This window comes from Triticum urartu, chromosome 2 (assembly GCF_003073215.2).
Source record: "Triticum urartu cultivar G1812 chromosome 2, Tu2.1, whole genome shotgun sequence".
NCBI lineage: Eukaryota > Viridiplantae > Streptophyta > Magnoliopsida > Poales > Poaceae > Triticum > Triticum urartu.
In genome coordinates, this window is record NC_053023.1 from 457823327 (window position 1) to 457834235 (window position 10909).

Sequence of the window (10909 nt, forward strand, 5' to 3'; positions counted from 1 at the left end):
ATTGAAAAATATGATATTACTCTCTACGAATCTGAAAATTTTGACATACTTAAATATTGCTGTGAAAACTATTCTCACAATGTCTATGTCAAAGAATTTATTGGAAGAATGACCGTTTCTTCGAAAGAAAATAATGATATGCATGAATCTATAGATAATTATGATTCCGATGATTTGATTGAAATATCCCTTGATGAACATGATGCTTGCTATTCTTGTGGCCATGATGCCAATATTTATGAAGATGAATGTGCTATAGTTCCTTATGATAAACATGAGATCGTTGTTATTGCACCCATACTTAATAGTTCCTTCGATGAAAAGCATGATTGCAATGATGTTATTATAAATGCCTTTAATGTCAATTGTGTTAATGATATGCAAAACCCTAAGCTTGGGGATGCTAGTTTTGCTAGGACTACTATTTGTTGCAATGATCATGATTGGGGTGATTCTTCTTTTGATCTTGAAAATTTATTTAAGCCCCATGATGAATATGAGATTGATAATAGTGTTTGCAATATTATTGAAAGTGGGTTTGGAAGAGTGTCAACTTTAGATCCCACATATTTGGAGAATGTTCAATCTTATGAATTTTTTGATAAAAGTGGGTTTGGAGAGGTCATGACTTTAGTTAATGTTAATCCCACTATTTTGGAAGAGTGTCAACTTTGCATGCATGTAGATCATGTTTTATGTGATAGTTATTTTGTTGAATTTTCTTATGATCCTACATGTAATTATTATGAGAGAGGAAAATATGGTGGTAGAAATTTTCATGTTACTAAATTATCTCTCGTTATGTTGAGATTGTTATTGTTTCTTTCCGCTTCCTTGCATATGCTAGTTTTTGCTTGCCTTGATAATTTGTTTGCCTATAAGATGCCTATGCATAGGAAGTATGTCAGACTTAGATGTGTTTTTCACGTGTTTTATGATGCTCTCTTTGTGCTTCAATTCTTGTCTTTCAAGTGAGCGTCATTGAAATATTATGCCTAGCTAGGGGCGTTAAACGATAGCGCTTGTTGGGAGGCAACCCAATTTTATTTTTATTCCTTGCTTTTTGCTCATTTTTAGTAATAAATAATTTATCTAGCCTGTGTTTTGTTTGTGTATTTTTGTGTTTAATTAGTGTTTGTGCCAAGTAGAACCGTTGGGAAGACTTGGGGAAAGTCTTGTTAAACTTACTGTAAAAAACAGAAACTATAGCGCTCACGAGAACTGCTGCCATTTTTATTTGGAAAGTGCTATTTAGTTAATTATTTTTGAAGATGATTAATAGATACATTCCTCACGTCCATCAATTTATTTTAGAATTATTGGGGTTCCATATATTGCGCTAGCTACAGATTACTACAGACTGTTCTGTTTTTGACAGATTCTATTTTTCGTGTGTTGTTTGCTTATTTTGATGAATCTATGGCTAGTAAAATAGTTCATAAACCATAGATAAGTTGGAATACAGTAGGTTAAACACTAATATAAATAAATAATGAGTTCATTACAGTACCTTGAAGTGGTCTTTTGTTTTCTTTTTCTAACGGAGCTCACGAGATTTTCTACTTTGAGTTTTGTGTTGTGAAGTTTTCAAGTTTTGGGTAAAGATTTGATGGATTATGGAACAAGGAGTGGCAAGAGACTAAGCTTGGGGATGCCCATGGAACCCCCAAGATATTATAAGGACACCTAAAAGCCAAAGCTTGGGGATGCCCCGGAAGGCATCCCCTCTTTCGTCTACTTCTATCGGTAACTTTACTTGGAGCTATATTTTTATTCGCCACATGATATGTGTTTTGCTTGGAGCGTCTTGTATGATTTGAGTATTTAATTTTTAGTTTACCACAATAATACTTGCTGTACACACCTTTTGAGAGAGCCATACATGATTTGGAATTTGCTAGAATACTCTATGTGCTTCGCTTATATCTTTTGAGTTATATAGTTTTGCTCTAGTACTTCACTTATATCTTTTAGAGCACGGTGGTGGATTTGTTTTATAGAAACTATTGATCTCTCATGCTTCACTTAGATCATTTTGAGAGTCTTAAATATCATGGTAATTTGCTTAAAATCCTAATATCCTAGGTATTCAAGATTAGTAAAATTTTCTTATGAGTGTTTTGAATACTAATAGAAGTTTGATGCTTGATGATTGTTTTGAGATATGGAGGTAATAATATCAAAGTCGTGCTAGTTGAGTAGTTGTGAAATTGAGAAATGCTTGTGTTGAAGTTTGCAAGTCCCGTAGCATGCACGTATGGTAAACGATATGTAACAAATTTGAAACATGAGGTGTTATTTGATTGTCCTCCTTATGAGTGGCGGTCGGGGACGAGCGATGGTCTTTTCCTACCAATCTATCCCCCTAGGAGCATGCGCGTAGTGCCGAGTTTTTGATGACTTGTACATTTTGAGTCCATGGATTATACGCACTCTCACCCTTCCATCCTTGCTAGCCTCTTCGGTACCGTGCATTGCCCTTTCTCACATTGAGAGTTGGCGCAAACTTCGTCGGTGCATCCAAACCCATTGATATGATACACTCTTTCACACATCAACCTCATTATATCTTCCTCAAAACAGCCACCATACCTACCTATTATGGCATTTCCATAGCCATTCCGAGATATATTGCCATGCAACTTTCCACCATTCCGTTTATCATGACACATTCATTATTGTCATATTGCTTAGCATGATCATGTAGTTGACATAGTATTTGTGGCAAAGCCACAGTTCATAATTCTTTCATACATGTCACTCTTGGTCCATTGCATATCCTGGTACACCGCCGGAGGCATTCATATAGAGTCATCTTTTGTTCTAGTATCGAGTTGTAATCATTGAGTTGTAAATAAATAGAAGTGTGATGGTCATCATTTTCTAGAGCATTGTCCCAAGTGAGGAATCATAAAAAAAGAAGGCACAAAAAAAGATAAAGGCCATAAAAAAGAAAAGGCCCAAAAAATGAGAGAAAAAGAGAGAAGGGACAATGTTACTATCCTTTGCCACACTTGTGCTTCAAAGTAGCACCATAATCTTCATGATAGAGAGTCTCTTGTTTTGTCACTTTCATATACTAGTGGGAATTTTCATTATAGAACTTGGCTTGTATATTCCAACAATGGGCCTCCTCAAGTGCCCTAGGTCTTCGTGAGCAAGCAAGTTGGATGCACACCCACTTAGTTTCTTTTGTTGAGCTTTCATACATTTATAGCTCTAGTGCATCCGTTGCATGGCAATCCCTACTCCTTGCATTAACATCAACCGTTGGGCATCTCCATAGCCCATTGATTAGCCTCGTTGATGTGAGACTTTCTCCTTTTTGTCTTCTCCACATAACCCCCCTCATTATATTCTATTCTACCCATAGTGCTATGTCCATGGCTCGTGCTCATATATTGCGTGAAAGTTTATAGGTTTGAGATTACTAAAGTCTGAAACAATTGCTTGGCTTGTCATCGGGGTTGTGCATGATGAGAGCATTCTTGTGTGACGAAAATGGAGCATGACTAAACTATATGATTTTGAAGGGATGAACTTTCTTTGGCCATGTTATTTTGAGAAGACATAATTGCTTAGTTAGTATGCTTGAAGTATTATTATTTTTATGTCAATATGAACTTTTGTCTTGAATCTTTCGGATCTAAATATTCATACCACAATTAAGAAGAATTATATTAAAATTATGCCAAGTAGCACTCCGCATCAAAAATTCTGTTTTTATCATTTACCTACTCGAGGACGAGCAGGAATTAAGCTTGGGGATGCTTGATACGTCTCCAACATATCTATAATTTTTGATTGATACATGCTATATTATCTACTGTTTTGGACATTATTGGGCTTTATTATCCACTTTTATATTATTTTTTGGACTAACCTATTAACCAGAGGCCCAGCCCAGAATTGTTGTTTTTTGCCTGTTTTAGGGTTTCGAAGAAAAGGAATATCAAACGGAGTCCAAACAGAATGAAACCTTCGGGAACGTGATTTTCTCAACGAACAAGACCCAGGAGACTTGGGCCCTACATCAAGACACAAAAGAGGAGGCCACGAGGTAGGGGGCGCGCCTACCCCCCCCCAGGCGCACCCTCCACCCTCGTGGGCCCCCTGTTGCTCCACCGACGTACTCCTTCCTCCTATATATACCTGCGTACCCCCAAACGATCAGATACGGAGCCAAAACCCTAATTCCACCGCCTTAACTTTCTGTATCCACGAGATCCCATCATGGGGCCTGTTCCGGAGCTCCGCCGGAGGGGGCATCGATCACGGAGGGCTTCTACATCAACACCATAGCCCCTCCAATGAAGTGTGAGTAGTACACCACAGACCTACGGGTCCATAGTTAGTAGCTAGATGGCTTCTTCTCTCTTTTTGGATCTCAATACAATGTTCTCCCCCTCTCGAGTGGAGAACTATTCGATGTAATCTTCTTTTTGCGGTGTGTTTGTTGAGACCGATGAATTGTGGGTTTATGATCAAGTCTATCTATGAACAATATTTGAATCTTCTCTGAATTCTTTTATGTATGATTGGTTATCTTTGCAAGTCTCTTCGAATTATCAGTTTGGTTTGGCCTACTAGATTGATCTTTCTTGCAATGGGAGAAGCGCTTAGCTTTGGGTTCAATATTGCGGTGTCCTTTCCCAGTGACAGTAGGGGCAGCAAGGCACGTATTGTATTGTTGCCATCGAGGATAACAAGATGGGGTTTCATCATATTGCATGAGTTTATCCCTCTACATCATGTCATCTTGCTTAAGGCGTTACTCTGTTTTCATTAACTTAATACTCTAGATGCATGCTGGATAGCGGTAGATGAGTGGAGTAATAGTAGTAGATGCAGGCAGGAGTCGGTCTACTTGTCTTGGACGTGATGCCTATATACATGATCATACCTAGATATTCTCATAACTATGCTCAATTCTGTCAATTGCTCAACAGTAATTTGTTCACCCACCGTAGAATACTTATGCTCTCAAGAGAAGCCACTAGTGAAACCTATGGCCCCCGGGTCTATCTTCATCATATTAATCTCCCAATACTTAGTTATTTCCTTTGCTTTTACTTTGCTTTTATTTCACTTTGCATCTTTATCACAAAAATACCAAAAGTATTATCTTATCATATCTATCATATCTCACTCTCGTAAGTGGCCGTGTAGGGATTGACAACCCCTTATCGCGTTGGTTGCGAGGATTTATTTGTTTTGTGCAGGTACGAGGGACTGGCGCGTAGCCTCCTACTGGATTGATACATTGGTTCTCAAAAACTGAGGGAAATACTTACGCTACTTTGCTGCATCATCCCTTCCTCTTCGGGGAAAACCAACGCAGTGCTCAAGAGGTAGCATGAGTTCGTCTAGTTCGTCCACGAGATCTTAGAGAGCTAGGGCGTGGATCGACAGGGAGAAAACCTTCGTGCGCACCCCAGTGTTCGAACCTCAAGGGTTTTGTCAGAACCCATGATCCGATAGACATGTACGACTACTATGTGAACGTGTACCCGACGACCCCGGAGACCTATGTTGCGCCAAGTACCCCCTCGTTGACCCGAACATCTATGAAAACTCATGCAACGATAAACATGTACCACTACCGTCGCCGTGGACCCAAGAAGTTCGCGAATACAACTACTTCCTCTACGACCCGCGAGAACCGCTACTTTCACTGCCGTCCCGACAACATCTACTTCTTCTACTTTGCACCGAACGAGAACCGTCCCGTTTGCACGCTCCGAAGGTATACCGCCAAGAACGACCGACTATGGATGAATGTGTGTGATCTATGATATGCACCCTATGTTTGCATCGTGTCCGTTTTGTTCCTTGCACGTTCACCGTAAGCCATGCCATCGACATGTGGGACACCCGGTATCTGGGATCACTCCCCGTCACTCTTGCACGTTTCGCGCACCCACAGTTGTTCCTTTGCACCAGCATCTCAATTGAGTTGCCGGATCACTGGAATGTTGGCGTGGTAACATTTCTGTTTCACCGCCGTGGCACCCCTTTTCCTTCCGCCATGGCGACAAATGCCTCATATCTTATCATGTCAACATTTCCATAAAACTTGCATAAACTTGCACATGTCATCTGCATCATGATAATAACATTTAAAATGTGTAAATTGTTGTTTGCTTTAAATTGCTAAATGCATATGGGGATTTACCGGAATTGTTGGTTGATGTTTCCGACCCCATTTAAATTGCTTAGATAGGTAGTTTTCATATGCTTCACCCTTGCCATGTTTTTTAACATTTAATATTGTTGGGTACATAAACGAGAGAGAACTAAATAATTGTTGTGGTGTTTCATCAATATGCAACTCGTTGCATATTGAGCTCCACTTAACTTGTAGTTCTGTTTGTGCACTTTGCCATGCCATGCATATTTAAACTGGACATGCATCATCCTTGGTTGTGCATCATCCTTGGTTGTGCATCATCCTTGGTTGTGCATCATGCCATGTTTATGTGATGGTTGTTTACTATGTTTCTTGCTTCTTTCCAGGTTGCTTCTCTCGTTAGCTTCGTTTTTGTTCCGGAGTTGTGAGGATCCATTCGACTACGTCTGTTTGTCTTCTTCATGGACTCGTTCTTCTTCCTTGCGGGATTTCAGGCAAGATGATCATACCCTCGAAATCACTTCTATCTTTGCTTGCTAGTTGCTCGCTCTATTGCTATGCCTATGCCGCGATACCTACCACTTGCTATATCATGCCTCCCATTTTTCCATGTCAAACCTCTAACCCACCTTGTCCTAGAAAACTGTTGTTTGGCTATGTTACCGCTTTTGCTTAGCCCCTCTTATAGCGTTGCTAGTTGCAGGTGAAGCTGAAGTTTGTTCCATGTTGGAACATGGATATGTTTGGATATCACAATATCTCTTATTTTAATTAATGCATCTATATACTTGGTAAAGGGTGGAAGGCTCGGCCTTATGCCTGGTGTTTTGTTCCACTCTTGCCGCCTTAGTTGTTGTCATACCGGTTTTATGTTCCTTGATTTTGCGTTCCTTACGCGGTTGGGTGTTATGGGAACCCCTTGATAGTTCGCTTTGAATAAAACTCCTCCAGCAAGGCCCAACCTTGGTTTTAACATTTTCCACCTAAGCCTTTTTCCCTTGGATTCTGCAGACTCGAGGGTCATCTTTATTTTAAACCCCCGGGCCAGTGCTCCTCTGAGTGTTGGTCCAAACTAGAGCACCGTGCGGGACTGTCCCTTCGCAACTTGGGTTATGTTGGTACATGTACGCTTAGCTTATCCAGTGTGCCCTAAGAATGAGATATGTGCAGCTCCTATCGGGATTTGTCGGCACAGTGGGTGGTCTTGCTGGTCTTGTTTTACCATTGTCTAAATGTCTTGTAACCGGGATTCCGAGACTGATCGGGTCTTCCCGGGAGAAGGAATATCCTTCGTTGACCATGAGAGCTTGTGGTGGGCTAAGTTGGGACACTGTCGGTGTCAAAACCGGCAGATCTCGGGTAGGGAGTCTTGAACTGTGCGTCTAAGGCGGATGGTAACAGGAGGCAGGGAACATGATGTTTTACCCAGGTTCGGGCCCTGTCGATGTCAAAACCGGCGGATCTCGGGTAGGGGGTCCCGAACTGTGCATCTAGGCCGGATGGTAACAGGAGGCAAGGGACACAAAGTTTTACCCAGGTTCGGGCCCTCTCGATGGAGGTAAAACCCTACGTCCTGCTTGATTAATATTGATGATATGGGTAGTACAAGAGTAGATCTACCACAAGATCAGAGAGGCTAAACCCTAGAAGCTAGCCTATGGTATGATTGTTGATGTGTATGTTATTCTACGGACTAAAACCCTCCGGTTTGTATAGACACCGGATAGGGTTAGGGTTACATAGAGTCGGTTACAATGGTAGGAGATCTGAACATCCGTATCGCCAAGCTTGCCTTCCACGCCAAGGAAAGTCCCTTCCGAACACGGGACGGAGTCTTCAATCTTGTATCTTCATAGTCCAGGAGTCCGGCTGAAGGTATAGTCTGGCTATTCGAACACCCCGTAATCCAGGACTCCCTCAGTAGCCCCTGAACCAGGCTTCAATGACGACGAGTCCGGCGCGCAGATTGTCTTCGGCATTGCAAGGCGGGTTCCTCCTCCAAGTACTTCATAGAAGATTTTGAACACAAAGATAGTGTCCGGCTCTGCAAAATAAGTTTCCACGTATTGCCATAGAGAGAATAATATTTACACAAATCTAATCTGCTGACGTACTCCGTAGTGTGACATCACATCATGGCCAAGCTTTTATTCGAACCATTTTACTGTCCCATCTTAGCACGTTATGCGAGGCGGTTTCCTTGGCACGTCTTGTTAAGGCAGAGATTGTGTCCCCTTATTCCGGGATTCTCATCAATACGGGCATGGGTAACCCAACCGCTTCTAGGACTCCTAGATCATAGGCAAGTCCAAACTGACACGGGGAGGACGCTCGATATCCACCCTCTTTATAAAGGGACGAGGCCTTTTATTTTTTCCCATGCTCAATCGAATCCTTCCCCTACCTCAAGCTCAAACGCCCAAAGTTCAGGTCAGGTGCTTCGAACCTTTAGTCATGTCCGGATCTAGCCTTCAAGGCCGATGGGTGCCTTCTTCCGTCACGGAAGAAGACGTCAAAAATTTGAGAGAGGCCAGATATCTAACCGCCGAGATTCTGCATCGGCTGCCTCCCCGGGGCAGGCCGTCCCCTCCCCTGAACCCAACGAGAGCGTCGTGTTCGTCTCCCACTTCCTCCGAGGTCTAGGCCTTGCATTGGATCCTTTTGTCAGGGGCTTGATGTTTTACTACGGGCTAGATTTCCATGATCTAGCTCCGGACTCCTTTCTTCATATCACGACATTTATTGTTGTGTGCGAGGCCTTCCTCCGGGTTACCCCTCACTTTGGCCTATGGCTCAAGACCTTTGAAGTAAAACCGAAGATGATCGAGGGGCGACATGCGGAGTGTGGAGGTGCCTCAATACGCAAGATGACGGGAGCTGCATGGCCCAAAGGTTCCATTCCAGAGGTGTCTGAATTGTGGCAACAGGAGTGGTTCTACATCACGGCTCCTAGAAGTGCCAAGTGGGCGGCCGCCCCTGTCTTCCGCCCGGGCCCTCCACCACAACTGATGTCATGGATTAGCAGAGGATTGAGCTGGGGTCCGGCCAAGGACGTGCCTATACTGCAAAGCCGCATTCAAGATCTCTTTAATGGAGATTTCAGTTTGGTTGCGGTAGCACAAGTTATGCTGGTTCGCCAAGTCCAGCCTTGCAAACGCCGGCCTCTTCGCTTGTGGGAGTTTAATCCCGAGGGACCGCGTGCTATTCAAAATTTCCTCGGCCTGACGCACGAGGAGATGTACAAGTCGTTCTTTGGACCTCAAGTGGAGTGTCCGGAAATCACCGAGGACGCGGGCCTGAGTAGCAACCGCGCCGCCGAACAGGTAAGGCATCTTCCAACCGAGCGTACTACCTCTCCTTTGATGCGAAGTTATTTCTGAGAGTCCGCTTTTTGACCAGGACTGGCTAACGAAGGCGAAGTTGATTCGGTGCTCGGCCCCCCTCCCTGAGGGTTTGGAAAATCCGATATTGGAAAAGATGCTCCAGGCCGCACCTTGCCCGGAGCCCTTGAAGGAAAATGCGGGCGGTTGCGGGCCCCAAACGCTGGCCGCTCTAGCCGAGGGAGCGAGCGTCTCCATGAAGGAAGTCGACCAGAAGAGGAAAAGGATTGCGTCTGGGGATTCGGAAGCCGAAGCTTCCAAACGGGAGAAGAAGTCTCGCACAGAGGGTCCTACCCCGGGGGGTGCGGTTGCCGCACAAAGTCCGCGGGGGATCAATTCTCCCACGAGTCGTAAGTGACCCAAAATACCTTAATAGTACAGATATGTCGTCTTTTCTTCTGAGAAGATAACCAATTCATGTATCTTTGCAGTTCGGGCCTTAGCCCCTCTCAAATGAGCTTGTCTTCGGGGGATCTTCTTCCAGAGATGATGGAGAGCGAAACGCCTCCTCCGGACTCCTCCACTCCGGAAGCGGGCGACCCTGAAGTGTCGTCGCGGAGGGTCTCTCCGAGTCCGGCGAGGCCAGAAGATAATCCCGTCGACCCTCGAAGTTCTCAGTGTCCGGCTCCCGAAGAGAGCAGACAAACGAGTACGGCACCGTCTAGTGTGCGGTCGGATGTTCTGAGGGAGTTGGTGGGGCGAGCGGCCATCTCAGATGAACACCGTGTGCTGATGAATACGGTGATGGAGAGAATCTCGTCCGCCGAAAGCGGAGTGCATAAAGCTTTTATGAGTCTACTGACAGGCTTTGAGGTACGTAAAATAATGTATGATAGTCCTGCACATACTAGGTGTGCCTTGTGTAGATAGTAGCCCCTGAGACTCTGGTCGTCGTCGGAAACAACGACGAACAGAGGATCATATTTCCAGGTAATAACCATACTGCCTTTATGTGCAGGTGATGGAAGCTCCGGTGGCTACCCGGGCTCGCGAGTTTGCCCATTTAGAATGGCAGTTGGATGCGGCAGACGCCGACATCGAGCTTGTTAACAAAAGGCTTGATGAGGCGCAAGGTAAGTGTCATTATCTGGTAAACGCCACATAGGAAGAGCAGCATGATGCCAGTATCTTTAATGTGTTGTGACTGCAGATGGAGCTGCCACTGTTGAAGCCTTGCGGGTAGAACTTGCCCGAGCCAAGGAACAAGCGAGGTTGGGTAATGTGGCTGCTTTGAAGGCGGCCGAAAAGTTGCAAGCCGAGAAGGCCGCGCATGGCGAGAGCCGAGATAAGATGGCCAAGATGACCATAGAATTAAAAGCCGCCACCGACCGTTGTCGGGTTCTTGAAAAGGAAAACCAGGTGATGGTATCGAACCTTGAGAAGGTTGCTGCAACGGGAA